The following is a 16447-nucleotide window of genomic DNA, read 5'->3' as shown; positions in this document are numbered from 1 at the left end:
GTTCATGTCCTTTGCCCACTTTTTAATGGGGTTGTTGTATTTTTTCTTGCTAATTTTCCTGAGTTCTATATAGATTCTAGTTATCAGCCCTTTACCGGATGTGTAGCATATGAATATTTTCTCCCATACCGTAGGTTTTCTGTTTCCTTTTGTGATAGTTTCCTTGGCTGTGCAGAAGCTTTGTGATTTGATCAGGTCCCATTTATTTATTTTTATTGTTGCTGTGATCACCTTCGAGGTCTTCATAAATTCTTTCCCTAGGCCAGTGTCTAGAAGAGTTTTTCCAACATTTTCTTCAAAAGGTTTTTATTATAAAGCCAATTCTCATTTTCATGCTTACCTTGTGTATTTTTGGTTTTATCTTGCCAAGGAAGATGGCATTTCCTTACATCATTCTCTGTAGTGATTCTTTATAACAATTTCTTCTAATATTTAAAAACATTAATTCTAAATGACCAATTCGAGCTCAATCATAAATAAATACCAAATTTTATTAAAATTCAATATTTTAACATCTTGGATCAGTGTTTCATAAACCCATTGTATAGATATGTGTTCTTAGAAAACAGATGAATTTTGTGGTTAAACAAGTTTTAAAACACTAGGTTAGATAGTTAAACAGTTCTTGCTTCAGCAGCACATATACTAAAATTGGAATGATACAGAGAATATTAGCATGGCCCCTGCGCAAGGATGACACGCAAATTCATGAAGCGTTCCATTAAAAAAAAAAAAAGAAAAGAAAAGAAAAAGAAAAAAAAGACAGTTAAACAGACATTATATTAGAACTTCTTAGAGCATTTAATATATGCATTTGCTCTATGGGTCTCAAAAGAAGATATAGCATGAGTTTCTAATATTTATTTAATCTCAGAAATTCCTTTCTTGGAATACCTGTTACCAACCTAGATGTCATCCACAAAATATAACTGGGAAATGCTAATCTAGGTGTTTGTATTATGTTTTTCTTCCTTTAGTCTATTGTAGTGAGAAATTATAGAGGCATCTTATTCTTATATTTCACAGTAAAGCTCTCTACCTGGTTATGATGTTAAAAAATTTGATTACTCTTCAGAACTCAATTTGCTTCTTTCTCTCTTTTTTTTCCTTCCTGCCTCCCTTTCTTTCTCTCTCCCTCTCTCTTTCTTTCTTTCTTTCTTTCCTTTTCTTTCTTCTGTGTGTCTTCCTCCCTTCCTCTTTTTCTTCCTTTCTTACTTCCTTTCTTGTTTTGTCTCTTTCTTTCATTTCCCTGTCACCTATCTATCTTGAGATTAGTCCGTACCTTCCTTTTTCATTCTGTTTTTGTCAAGTGTCAAGCTTATGCTGCCAATTTTACATTATAAATTGGAGAACCTCCCATTGGTGTCATCATCTTTAAATTCTTTTTTTTTAACCTACATTTAATTGGTCTTTTGACACTACTAACTACCTGTGGGATTATGGGAGAATAACAACTTCTTATGTCTCAGTTTTGACATATGTGAAAATGCGGATAATAGTAACTACTTCATAGAGTTCTTATGAAGAGTAAATAGAATTATGCCTGTAAAGCATTTAGCAAATAATCTGGCACTGAACACCTAACAAATATGAGCTATTGTCATTGTTACCATTCAGGATAGCATGAAGCTGGTTTCTGCCACTGGTCACCAATCACCCATGTCCTCACTGGGAAGAGTTGTGTTCTTGGCTGTCACTGGTATGGAATTTTCAGACTTCTGGTCCATGTACTCTTTGACCACTAATCTCTTGGCTCAGGGAATGCTGACGGGTTTAAATTTCTGAAGAGTAACTCTTATCCCACGAGGAGTTTATTCTACACATACACAACATGTGTGAACACACAGTTTGTATTTAGATGGAAAGTGTGACTTGACAGGAACCTCCAGGGAGTCATCATTACCTAATAGGTTTCCTTAATGACCAGTCAATTAAGAACTTGTATTTGTAAAGTGCTTTGCCATCATTGTTTTTCTTTCAATTCTCTGAGTCATTACTATCATCTTACTGATGAAACAGAGATACAGGAAGGCTTATTGACTTTCTTTTGGCTACATAGCCTGAAATTCCAGGCACTCTTGGGATTTGGGTCTCAAAAATCCTGCAATTCTAAGCAAACAGGGTTAGTCTCTCTCAATAGACACACTCAAGAGACAGGGGACTAAAATGTAGTCTGATCACAAACCATGAGAGAGGCCTTAAGGGCTTTTGGTCTATAAAACAGTTCTGTGATTGTCCCCAAATCACTCCATTAATAGCCTTTCTCTAACAGTAATAATTTGCTCATTAAATTATTGGCCACTACCAGAATCAGATACCACAGAATAGAAAAGTTTTATTTTAACACATGAGATATTTCTGCATGAGCAATACAAGAACTAATCCTTAAGTAAAAAGCGAGACATTTCCTTTAGCTTCTCTGTCAACATAGTAAATACAGCTGTATAGATATAAACACAGATTTTTTTGTAGCCTGCAAAGGGGATTTTTGGGTTTCTTTAAGTGAAGGAAATAGCTATCAATAATAGTTAAAGGTTTTTATTTCAGGGATTGATTAATGATGACTCTACTACAACTTTTTTCATTTAAATACCTTTCATTAAATACTGGAATAAAAGAGCCTCAAATGTAAACAGTGACTGTATCTGGATGGTAGAATAATATAAGATCTTTATTTTCTTCTTTGAACATTTTTACAATTTCCATATATATTATAATGAATAGCTATTACTTTTATATTTTGTAATCAGGAATACATATACAAAATTTAAATACTCTTTATGTTTTCATAACACTGGATCTATTATTTTTATTATAAAGGAAGGCTGAGACTATAATTATAGAAACAGTCTGCTAGCTTTTCTTAAGAAACATTGTCTCATTATTTCAAGTTTTGTTCTTTACTCTTGGATCTCAGCTTTTTAGTGACAAATGAATTAAGAATTATGTCAGTTTGTAACAAATTTTGCAGTTCAAAATAAGAATTCCACAGAAAGTGTAATTACTACCCTTAGTAAGTAGATCATATTCAATGTTGAAAATATCACGATATAGTTAGAAAGACTTTTCTGTTTGGCCATTTTATATGTAAGATAAATTCATTTTTTCCTAATAGATTTTTTTACCTATCAACTAATAGAATGGAATATAAATGATTAGGCAAGGCAAGTTTTAAACGTTATGAACAATATATGCACATGTTTAAGTGTACATATTAATAGAAATTTATTGTGCCAGCTCTGTGTAAGATATTACACTAAGCAATGCAAATTAAATATAAGATACAGTCTCCATCTTCATCATTGTCTATAATCTAGGTCTTCTTCATCTTTTGCCTAGGCTATTTCAATAACCTCCTATAGGATCTCTCTGCTTCCATACTACTGTGTTTCACATCTAAATGTGATCATGTCTTTAAAATTCTCCTCATCCCTCCCTCTTAAAAGGATAAAGTCCAAACTCTTTAGCATGACAAACCAGATCCTCTCTGATCTGACCCCATCTTTTCTTCACCTTCTGCCAGCCCATCTCAGAATTAACTATCCAGTGAGGCAGGACTACTGGAGCTCCTTCAGACTTCAGGCAGCATCCTATCTCTATGTAGCTGGCTTATACTGTTTCTTCTGCCTTGAATGCCATACAGACTCATGAAGAAAAGGGATGAGCACTTCCAACTGGGCTTTTTTCTCTCCCCTCCTCAGAGGAAGAGTGGTTTATCTGATTTGTGAGACCAGTGAGAGCCAGACATGCACTGAGTTAATATGTCAAAGGTCACTGTTCATACATGACTTCTCATGTCTTATGGTAACTTGCCTCAGTTCTGTACCCTCAGGTGGAGGGAGTTGGAGATCTAAGTCCTGCCCCTGTAATTTAAACCTGAATCCACCGGACCTGTAACTCTGCCTCCAACTGGGTCAGTTCTTCTTGGAAGCCTGCTTTGTGCTTAGATCTCCGCAATATTTTCCAATCCAACTCTGCTAGGGAACCTTACATTTTTTGTAAAAAAGGAAAATAAATTATACATACATATATATGTGTGTATAGATAGATGATAGATCAATCCCTTTCCTTCTATTCTTTGTCTACATAGCATTCCTATGAGCCACAATAAGGAAAATAACTGAATAATAGGATTTAGGTGCAAAACCCCATCCTGAACTTATGAAATCCTGTCATTCTCCAGGCACTGTTGTTAATTTCAATTCATGGTGAGAGATAGGGTGTCCCGCCATGATTACAATCAAGCTTTCTAGAAATAAAGCTGATTGCTCACACTTAGGTCCTCCTTAGGCTCCTAGTGTATATTTCTCAATTGCTTAATACTGGAGGGAAGGAGGTGTATGTTTGGACTCCAAAAATCTTCAATAGCATTTTGATCAATTTTCTATAAATAAAGCATTTCCAAATTATAATTTTTTAAAACCTTCATCTCATTCATTCTCCTTTCATCTTGAAGGTTTAGCCAATATTTAGCCAATTTTTAATTTGTTCATAGACTCTGGCATTTCTGCTTTTAATAATACCTTATCCATAAACTCATGATTTTTTTTTATTGCAACTCTTGTCCCTTTGTTTTTAATAAAACTCTGCACACTATATCCTTGCAGCTTTCAGAGACCTGCCTAGGTCTCTGAAACCCAAGCTTTCTTACATAGTTGTTTGGTCTTGTACACATTATTTAATGTCTCTGAGAGCCTCAAACATCAATAAAAAGATAATAGAACTCAAGAGTTGCTCTGAGGGCTGAATGCCACAGTCTCACATCTAGTCTTATGCTGGACGCACATACTGTGAACACTTTGTAGTTTAACTTGTGTTTAAACCTGACAAACAGCAATAACCTCTTTCTCTTTTCCCTGCCTTTCCAAACTTTAACTAATATATCCTTTTCAAGGACAGTGTGCAGGGTACTCCCTGATAAAAGCAAAGTTTACCTCCTTCAAACAGGAGTGACTGAGACCAGCTGACTTCCTTTGACCTTAAGTGTTTGTGTGAGTCATTTTTGGCACTGCTATGCCTGCCAGCCTCTTGGTGTTTTGGCTTGATGTGCCATCTGCATGATGCATAGGGCCCCCAGGCCAGCAAGTAGCAGGACCCCTGAGAAATTTAGAAAATTATGGGTCAGATCTCTCTGACACATGTATGAGTAATAGAGGCCAGGCACTCTTGTTGTAGTTTATAGAGAGTAGTCTCTTATTTTGTAGTGTAAATCTGTATTTATTTTTTTGATTGCAGTGCCTTTTTATTTAGTAATAAATTTTTTGGCAACAATGAGTTAACAAAAGAAAACTCAAAGTGAATGTTTAATGAAAAATTAACTACTAAATTTAAGTTTCTTAAGAAAGTTGATGATGAACATATAAATAGTACAAAATATTTGTTCATATTTACCAAGAGGGCTGCTGAACACCCAAAAACCAGGAGACAGAAATTCATTGGTGAAACATCAGCATCAATTCTAAAGTTAGTAGATTTTAGGAAGATTGTGTCCAAAAATGACAATTTAACACGTGAAGCTGCTGACTGTTCATTTACATATTAATGATGTGAAGTCAACATATTAATGATGTGAAACATCACTTTTCATTTAGATAAATGTCTATTCTTCTAATTTCATTCATTTTCTATTCCAAGTTTTCTTAAGAAAGTACAAAATGTTAAACAATAGCTGTTAATATGTTGCCTCCCTTAGCAGCAGCAGACCTTGCAAATAGTTCAATGATGCCAGTTTTTATAACAATGTGGTAAAAATTTAATATCAACTAAGTTTATTTACATAATCAGGCAATATCTTTCATCCAAATCATGGAATAAGGTATAGATCTTTGTGATTCATTCTGTTGAAGATGAAATATCTGGTACCATTGTGAAGCTGTTGTAAATTCAGTTTAATATTTTAAAAACTGAAAGTAAAGTTTTTGCTTTTGAAATTAGATTTATTGAATTATCATTTTGAAATAATAAAGCATACATTTTGGTGTTACACAATGTCAGGGCACAAACAATATTCTCTATAAATTAGAAATACTATGGGGTAGAATGCATGTAAGGCACATAATATTTAGACTTTACCCAAACACACTATGATGTCCTACTAATATATACAGAAGGAAATACTTAGAGAAAAAATAGTATTGTAAAAATATTTAGTCTCAAATATTTATACATTTTAATACAAACCATCCCCTCTAGTAGAATAGAGGACCTCTTCCATTTAGTAAAATGTACTTTGAATATATCAGGTACCTTAGCACATGTAGAGAGAGTATTTTCTCAATTAAATATATTATGGTATACAGAAAAAGGTCAATTTAAGATGTCTAGAATTGAAAAAAATGCATTCTTCAGAAAAATACAAGTGGTAAGGAATTAGAAACATGTGTATCTAAGAAACTGAGTAACATAATGAGTGCAACGTGCACTGTCTGGGGAATGGACATGCTTAAAGCTCTGGGAATGGAGGGGCAGCATGGGCTATATACATAACCTGAACATTTGTACCCCCATAATAAGCTGAAATAATAAAAAAAAAAGACAAGGGAAGTCTCCTTGAAAGATAAAAGAGCCAAAAATGGGCTACACTGAAGAAAAAAAGAAAAAGAAACTGAGTAAAATACATAAGTATGTAGAATTATTTTGTTTGTGTTGTTTTTAAATTTCCATAAAATCAACATGAAAATTTTTAACATTTTTAAATGTACATAGTCATATACTATGTTCAATTTTTGAAGTATTTTTATTTTTGAAAATGGCTTTCAAATGGAATGATTTTATAGGTCCACCAATGTAATAAAACCAATTTGTCAGTCAATCCATAAATATTTCAAAAATTCTATAATTTTAATTGTTTTTTGTGCCTTTCTTCTTCCTCAAAACTTTTCCAATTTGGATTATAAGCTATATAGTCAGTCCTCATACACATGGAATACTCAGAAAATCAGCAGAATGTGATCAACACAAGCAGAAGTACAACTGACAAAAAAGACCTTAGTTCTCTAGCTGCACTTGGCTAAGGCTTTTCACACATTCTTTGTGAGGAAAAATGAGACATTAATAATAGAATTGCATTGCTGTAGTTTGAATGTGTCTCCTCCAAATTCATATGTTGAAAGCTTAACTCTTAAAGTGATGGCATTTCGAGGTAGGGTCTTTGGGAGGTGATTAGGTTTAGATGAGGATGGGGACCCCATGAAGGAATTAGTGTCCTTATAAGAAGAGGAAGAGAGACCAGAGCTTTCTATGTGCAGACATAGAATGTGCAAGCCAGAAAGAGGGCCACCACCAGGAACTGAATTTGCTGGCACTTTGATCTAGGATTTCCCAGCCTCTAGAACCATGAAAAATAATGTCTGTTGTTTAAGCCACTCAGTGTATGGTATTTTGTTATAGCAGCCAGAGCTGACTATGATGTGCATATTATAATGAATTTAGTTGTATGTAATTTTACTTGTATATAGAAATGTACATTATACTCATTCTACAGTGTAAATGGAGTTCTTTGTATATATTTTATACATATTGGTGTTCTAGGCACTGTCTTTGGCACTGGGAAAACAGCAGTGTTCAAGAGAAAAAAATATCTTTGTTGAGTTTGCATTTTAATATGTATGTTAAGAGGTAGCAGGAAGGAGACAGTCACCAAGACAAAATTATATGGTAAGCACATTTATTATAAGAAGTGCTAAAGAAAAAGGATAAAATGGGGGTGGGATTGGGAAACGTGAGTAGAGGGGATCATGTATTTAGACAGAATGGTCAAGGAAGGTGTTACTGAGAAGATGACAATTTAGTAAAGATTTGAAGGAGATAGAGAGGGAGCCATGCATCTGTCTGAGAGAAGAGGGATCCAGCAGAAGAAACAAATACAAATGTCCTAAGGCAGAACGTGCTGTGCTTGAAGAACATGAAAGGCCAGGGTAGCTGGAGTGCAGTGAATGAGGCATGAAGAAGAAGAGTTGAGTCCAGAGCTGGTCCTGGAGGCCATATCAAGTAGGGCTCAAGGACTCGTGTTTCACTCTGAGTGAGAAGGGAAGCCATTGCAAGGCCTTAAGCAGAGAAGGGATCTTATTTTCACTCTAACTGGATAGACTGAAGGGAAAAAGGGCAGCAACAGGATGACCAAGCAGGACGCTATTGTAGGAATCAAATGATTATGGTGATTTTTCCAGGCAGTAGCAACAGAGGTAAAGACAAGTAATCAGATTCCATATTTATTTTAAATGTATAACAAGCAGGATTTTCTCAGGAATTTTATGTGAGATAAAAGGGAAGAAAGGAGTTCACTCCCGCTTTAGCTGTGAAAGCAGAAGGATGCCCTTTTACTGAAATGGATGAGAGAGAAGGAGGCTTTGGAAAGAATCAAGAGCTCAGTTGTGCACGTTAAATTTGGGATGTCCATTAGACATCCCAGTGGAGAGGTCCAGTAGATAGTTGGACATATGAGACTAGACTTTAGAGGAGAGGTTTGGTCTGGACATACAAATTTGGGATTTATCTATAAATAGATTGTCTTTAAAACAATTGGTCCTAGGTGAGATTATGCAAAGAGACTATATATAGAAAAGAGAAATACAAGTACTGAGAACAGGAGAATTCCAATATTTCGAGTTCAGGAAGATGAGAAAGAAGCTGTAAAGGGGGCTGAGAGGAGGCAGCTAAAGATGTAGGAAAACCAAGAATGTGTCCTGCCCTGGAAGCAAAGTGAAGGAAGTGTTTCAAAGAGCAGGGGGTAATCACGTGATCAAATATTGCTGCCAGAGGAAGTAGGATGAGAAAGGAAAATTGCACATTGGATTTAATAACATGTCATTTATTAGTGACCTTGCCAGCAGCAGTTTCAGTGGCATAGTTGGAGGAAAGATTTATTTTAATGAGTTTAAGAGAATGGGAGGAAAGAAATAGGAGATGGAAAGTATAGAAAACAAAATTTGAGGAGTTTTACTACAAAAGGAGGCCGAAAAATAGGAACAGTCACAAAAGGAATAATTGGAATTGAGAGGGTTTTTTTTTCTTCATGTTTTATGAGATAAAATATGTTTATAGACTGATAAGAAAGAACCAGTAGAGAGGAGAAAACTGGTAACGTAAGAAAGAGAGAAACATATTGCCAGAGTAATGTCCTTGAGTTGCTGAGAGAGGATAAAATGAAAGGGACAGACTCTATGCTCTTTACTAGGAACAGGGCCAGTTCAGTCATAGTAACAGGGAGGAAGGCAGACCCTAGGATCCTTAAGGAAGACAATAATAAGAAATAAGAAGCAAGTTCATCATGTTAGAGTGAGTCTGGGGAATGAGGTTTGGGAACTTTGAAAAGTTTAAAATAATCATTTGGAAACGTAGGAATCAGACAGCTTTAAGAAAGGCCCATTTAAGATGAAGGACTGCACATTTAAGGTGTCACTGGTTAATAGGTATGTGTGTTTTACCCCAACTATATTCAATTTTGTGAGCAAAGGTAAAGATTGTTGGTTAATTGGATTTAACTAGAAATGAAATTTCTGTATAGTGTATAATTAATTAAATGAGAAAACCACAAGGATGTGTTTAGAAATAAGTGATTATAATGCTTGACCATAAAATTTAAGCTGGGATAGGATACAAGTGAGGAAATAAGGTGGCAGGGACAATGAAAAGGTGATAGGATCAGCATATTGTAGATATTAATATCTATGCAGTTGGAAAAACATAGGAATTTTAGAGGGACTGAGCTGCAAGGATAGGAAGTGGTGGTCAGAGGATGATTTGCTTAAAATTGAGATTATGGAGACACTGGTTGATTATTGCAATGAATCTTTTTGAGCCTAAAGTGCAAGCCACGTAACGAGCACCTCTTTTTAGTGTGCGTCTCTAACCTAGATTTACTTCTGACTGTACAAGCTGCCTGTACAAATATTTGTATGATTCTAGATGGTTTCTCTATGTTAATTTAAAATGATGTTACCAAGTTAGTTTCTTCATTTTTGTTCTCATACCGGGTCCATAAATCTATTCCAGCTATGCCTATTTTCCATATTTTATTAAATAATCTTGCACAATTTAGATAGATATGCTTTTCCTCAGCTCAAAGCTACATAAGTATACAAGGGCTGTCTGGAAAGTATCCAGCCATGTACCCTCCTCATTATATTAACAATGGCTGGATACTTTCCAAACAGCCCTCATATTTTCTAGAAAACATTGACTGCTTCTTATGTTTAGAGAGATAGATGTAAATATAGATAGATATAGATAAAGTATTTTGAAGTATCTTCAGCCACATTATCATAGGTTTGGGTCTCTTAGCTTCCTGAGTATGTCTTTATTCCTACTTGAAAAGCTCTTGACGGATAAGCCAGTCCTCTGGCCTCAGTTCTGTTTAATATTTTTCAGTTAGAATTCTCTCCTGATCCTATCTGCTACTTTTTCTGAAATGCTTAACCCTTCACAATATGACTTTATTCACATCTCCTTTAGCCACAATTTTATTCCTGGAGGAGATGAGCAATCTTTAGTCTGGGCCCTCTAAGTGAAATCACCAACCAGGCTTCCACCAGCCTCTACCAGGGCTGTGACTTGGCCAACTGCTTGAATTTTTGTAATATATCTCCTCCTTTGCCTTAACCCCAAAGACTTCTTTCCAAATGGTGATGCTCACCCAGCTATGATCATTGTATCCTGTGTAGTTAACAAGGTAGCATTATTAGAAACAGAAGCATTTAAATGATCTGCTTAAAGCTGGAAGGCTAATTACTGGCAGAGCCAGACCTGGAATACAGGTTCCCTGCTCAATTCACTTACTGCCAAAAACAAAACAAAAACCTAACAACCAAAACTCCCCACAGTAAAACCGACTGAATAGAAACCATGGACACAGAATAAGTGAACTTAATGTCAATGTGTGCCTGAAGAATGGTGGCCCAATGAGGCTGATGGAACACTGATGAAGGTCCCTATGTATGATTGATGTGTGTGTGTGTGTGTGTGTGTGTGTGTGTATATATATATATATATATATATATATATATATATATATAAAGAGAGAGAGAGAGAGAGATTGGAAAGAAGTGACTCATCATTCTTTCTGATTTTCCCTAAATGAAAACTGTATTTTAGTACCTTATCTTTAAGTGCATCTGAATTTCTTCAACAGTTATAAATAACATTCAAAAGTATTAGCTGTATCATGTTTTTGCACTGTTTTTAATTACTGTTCACTCATTATTATTAATTAATGATCCTTTTAAAATGACTACTGTATATAAGTAACATCGTCTATAATACAAAACCCTTCAGAGTAGGTTATAGCAATTCTGTTTCACAGATGAGGAAACTAAGGTGTAAAATATTAAGTAATTTTCCAAAGGTCAAAGACTAAGGATCAGAGCCAGGATCTGTCTTCCCAGACATGCCTTTCCCAAAGCTTCAAGTTGCTATCATGAAGAAGACATCATGGAGTATTTTTAATCCATAAAGTATTCATTTTTAATGGCCTAACCACAAAAAAGTATTCTCATAAAAATGAGAACAGAAAGAAGTAATAAAAATGTAATTTTCCATCTCATCTGATTCATGAGCAACAATAAAAGGCCAGAGCATCTGAACAAATATTCTAAAATTAGAACCTAACTAGAATTTTAAATAATCAAACTCTGATCAGCAAAATCGTTTACATGACACTTGTAATGTTGCCACTTTTTGTTGTCACAGGATTGCATCATTAACATTATTAGATACTTAATCTGCCCAGTCGGTTACAAATCATTTATTTCCTCAGAATTGCAGACTAAGTTAAATACTGCCTTGACATCTTCAATAATGATCTATAGTCTTGGATGACAATTACTTTAGAAAGTGTTTTTAAGCAGCAGAATATTATGTAATGTCTTTGATAATACTGTATTTATTTTAAATTTTCAAAATTCCATTTATTAAATCAAATATAAGGAACTACTATTTATGATCTTATCCCAAAATTGGTCAAAATGTACAACAATCAATCAGACTTAATTGTGATTTACCTTATATCTTTATTTAAAAGAAATAATAAAAATTTCTCAATCTACAATTATAAAAGCAAAGTGACTTTGCTAATTATCAATCAAATGGCATGAATACTAAATGTTTTTCCTCAAGCAAAAAAATACATCAGTTTTCCACCTGAAAAATGGGCACATAATTTTTGTGAGTGTAAAGTCTCTGCTGAAAAAAACTAAGCCAAAACATTTTATTCAGTGTCATGGTCACTATATTCTCTAGCATCTAACTATTTATATATTTTAAATATGCTAACAAATAATATGATACCAATGTAAATTATATTATTTTATGCTAACTTTTGGTCAAATATGGAAAAGAGTAGCAAGCAATAAAATATTAATATTATTTCTAGTGCATGTAGGTTTCAAGTCTGTCATGTACACATCTACTTAAAATTGAAATATATATCTGCTACTGAATTAAGCACTTATTTAATAATTTGATTATATTTTAAATATAGAAATTTTACTATATTTTTAAAATAAATGTTACTATATTTTTTAATATGCATATTAGTTGAAGCAGGATTTAAAAAAAAAATAAATCCTTGTAATGACATATTGTCAGTACATAGAAAAGTATAAACATGGAAAGAGAGAAAAAATCTATTATTCATATATTATATAACTGCAATTACTGAAAGTGAAAGGAATATATAGATTTTTTTTAGGAAAAAAGAGAGATTAGCATGGTTGTAGTTCTATGCAGTAATAAAAGCAAATAGTTGCAAAATAATAAGCAGATGCCATTTAATGCAAATTTTAAAAATCTAGAACACAAGAATAAGTCTAATTAAAATAGGCAAGACTTCATTTAAGCAAAATAATATTTTTTTCCAGAAGCATTAAAGAAGTTCCAAATAAATGTGAGATATGCCATGTTCATAAACTGAAAAAATCAATATTGTAAAGCAAATAATCCCAATCAAAATCTCAACAATGTTTTAATATTGGCCATAGGTATTTGCTTCTGTTTTTGTGGAGCTTGACAAGCAAATTCTAAAAATTATATGAAAGTGGAAAAGGTCAAGAATTGTAAAGATTCACATGAATAAAAAGAATAAGGTGGAAAACTTGCCTTATGGAATATTAAGACAACGGCAATATAGTCTTATTCATAAAAGGTTATAGAATTTGGATAAAATCCTTACACAAATTGGCTTATAAACAAATGAAACAGAATAGAAACACCAAAAACAGACATGCATATTTATGGATGAGTAGCTTAAGGCAGTGCTGACATTCCAGATCAATGGAGAATTGAAAAGCCACGTGAAAAAGAAAGAAAGAAAGAAATTTTACCTCTACTTCACATATATTGTACTCAAAAACCTATTTAGGTGAATTAAAGTCCTAAATATGAAAGTAAGCACTATAAAATTTTGAAGAGAATATTGGAGAATATTTTCATATCCCTGAAGTAGAGAAAGGTTTCTTTAAAAAAAAAAGAAAGAAAAGGAAAAAGAAAAAGCAAAAATAGTAACCACTGACAAATTGATTTTTTAAAAATCTTTATTAAAATTAGGAAATTTTATCCTTCAAAATAAACCTTAGAAAGAGTGCCAAGACAAACTCAATAGAGAATGGTAAGATACTTGAACCACATAGCTAAAAAATGTCTATCTATCCAGATTTATGTTCAAACAAACTAAAAATAAAACAAACGAAATAAAAATGGACAACAAGAAAGGTAGTTACCGGGGTACTGAAAATGGAGAGACGTTGGTCAAAGGGTACAAACCTGAAGTTGTAAGATGAATAAGTCCTGAAGACCTAATGTACAGGATAGTGACTATAATTAATAATAATGCATTGTACACTTGAAATTTGTGAAGAGAGTAGATCCTAAGTATTTGCACCACACACACAAAAAAGGTAACTATGTGAGGTGATGGATATGTCAATTAGCTTGATATGGTAATCATTTACCAATATCTACATATATCAAAACCTCATGTTGTACACTTTGAATATATACAACTTTTATTTGTCAATTATACCTAAATAAAGCTGAAAAGAAACAGACAATAGAGTAGAAAAAGTGACAAAAGTCTTGAGCAAGCTTTTTGTAAAAAAGGAACTCCAATGAGAAAAAGTGCTCAACTCCATTAGTATCAGAGAAATGCAAATTAAAACAAACAAACAACAACAACCAAAAAACCCATAGTATGATAACCTAACACAAATGCTCCAAATTGGGAAAAAATTTAACAATCTGACAATACCATAATCTGGTGGAACAAAGAGAAATCATATACAGAGAAAGTCCTGCTGGAGGAATTATATATTTTCACAACCACTACAGAGACAGTTTGGCATTATGTGGCAAGGGTATGCATACCCAAGAATTTAGCTATTCTACTCCTATGCAAATACACAGCTAATCTCTTGCACATGTGCCTTAGGAAATACATACAACAATGTTCATAGCAACACTGTTTGTAAGAGCAAAAACTGAAAACAACTCAGATGTCATCATGAATAAAATGATAAATTAATTATGATGTATTCAGATAATGGAATGCTACTTAAAAGTGAAAACAGTGAACTAAAGCTACATCCGATAATACAGATGAAGCACATAAACATAATGTTGAATGAAAGGAGCAAGACACAAAAGAGTACATGTAGTGCAATTCTATTTACTTAATGCTCAATAGTGGGTAAACTAAACCATGTTGTCAAGGAATACAGATATAGATATTAAAACTGCAAGAAAAGCCAAGGAATAATCATCATCAAAGTCAGAACAGTGAGTAGTGCTGTGATTAAGGTGGGCCATGCAGTGGTGTTTTAAAAATGTTGCCAATGCTCTAGCTCCTGACCTGCATAATGGTTACATAGATGTTCACTTCGCAACTTTTCTTTCTGTACCCTTCTTTTCAATGTAATGTGGTTACATTTTTACTTATAATTTAAAATATCTACCTTACACCAGAGATGCTATAGTATTGCTAAATCACCTAAGTTGTAGATTGCCTGGGATGAGTATGGATGGCTATTTACACTTTTGCAGCCATTTAACTTTTTTGAAAAACAAAATTATTTTATTATTATGGAAGAGACATGGCTGGCAAACGTCATTAGGTTTTCTTTCCAAAGATAATGAGGTGACAGTATAGCACATACTAGATATCACTTATGCCAGTGAGTGAACTTGCAGAATATTTGCAGCGTCTCTTCTTGGGTCAAAAGATCTCCCAGAAGACATAAGCTAGAGTGATAGGCAGTTCCCATGGGGCACTATTATTTTAGGCAGTGTTTTTTAAGTACTCTGCAATGCACTCATTTTATCACAAGATATATATTTCTGACAGATGAAAAAAGATGACTGTTTAAGACTTCCAGTAGAAATGTAGTTTCATCAAGAGAGGACAGGGAGAAAGAGAGGGAGGGAAGGAGGAAGGGAGAGAGGTTACATTTAGCAAATTAATTGAACAGAAGCTCCAGTGGACTGGAAATACGCTTCTCCAAAATCAGAGAAGAGTTACTTTCTGGACTCTCAATTTCCTACTACTTATGGGCAAAAGTCGGCTGTACATTAATAAATGATTAACATTTATAGGATAATAATGACAAGTGACATGTACCGTATGACAGGAATCATGCTGAGCACTTAATATTCAGGATTTCATTCAATATTTCCATCATTCCTATGAGGTAGAGAAATGTCATCCACGGGACAACTAACTAGCAGCATTTGATTAATCTATGACTAAGATCCAGAGTGGGTAAGTGGCACTATTTAAGTGATACGACCGCAGGTCACATAACTAGATCTGGATATGCCTTTACAGAGGTCCAGGTCATTCTGACTACAGAGCTTATACTCAACAGTTTTCAGAATATCTTTCATGCATATATGCTAATTCATACCTCATAACCCTGTGAAATAGACACTATGGAAGAGTAAAGCAGAATATTACATGCAGTGGTTTAAAGAACACTAATTCAAAAGATTAGCAGCAGGTAATCCATTAAAAATATTTTATTGTGAGATAATACTGGAGACTACATTAATGCAGTTTTCTTTACTGAGGTTTTTCATGACTGGGTTGTGAGCCTCCAAAAGGGAGAGCTAGTGGTATAATCTAAACTGATTGATTGTGGGTTCCTCTCTAACAAGGCACAACCCACAAATAGATGCCCTAACCCTGCAGGGGAGAAAATGCTCAAAATGAAGCTGTAGAAAATCAGGCAACTAAAAATGTTTTAGCAGACTAACTTAGTAAATATTATAGTTAATATTTACACACTGATATTAAATTCTATGTGTCAATATTTAGTAAAATGGTCACATATAGTAGTTCATTCAAATATATTTCACTCTTCTTGAATTCATAGCGTATGCTGAAAGACATTTTATGGGTGGTGTTCAATGTGCTTATTAGTAAAGTAATATTATAACAATTTTACAAGGAGAATGTCTAATA

General features: G+C 33.8%; 1 protein-coding gene and 1 non-coding gene across 4 annotated transcripts in view; both read left to right on the top strand.

Moving 5' to 3' along the window:
- The window catches only part of CNTN5 (contactin 5), a 1109255-nt gene that overhangs the window by 936256 nt on the left and 156552 nt on the right, over nt 1–16447 (top strand). The gene's annotated exons all lie outside the window — the stretch shown is intronic.
- LOC123643059 lies at nt 626–728 on the top strand. The gene has a single exon (XR_006736635.1). It is a non-coding gene; the product is annotated as a U6 spliceosomal RNA (small nuclear RNA).

Source organism: Lemur catta, chromosome 7 (assembly GCF_020740605.2).
Source record: "Lemur catta isolate mLemCat1 chromosome 7, mLemCat1.pri, whole genome shotgun sequence".
NCBI classification, from domain to species: Eukaryota; Metazoa; Chordata; class Mammalia; order Primates; family Lemuridae; genus Lemur; species Lemur catta.
Note: the sequence above shows the minus strand (reverse complement) of the source record. Positions and strands in the feature narration are given on the sequence as shown.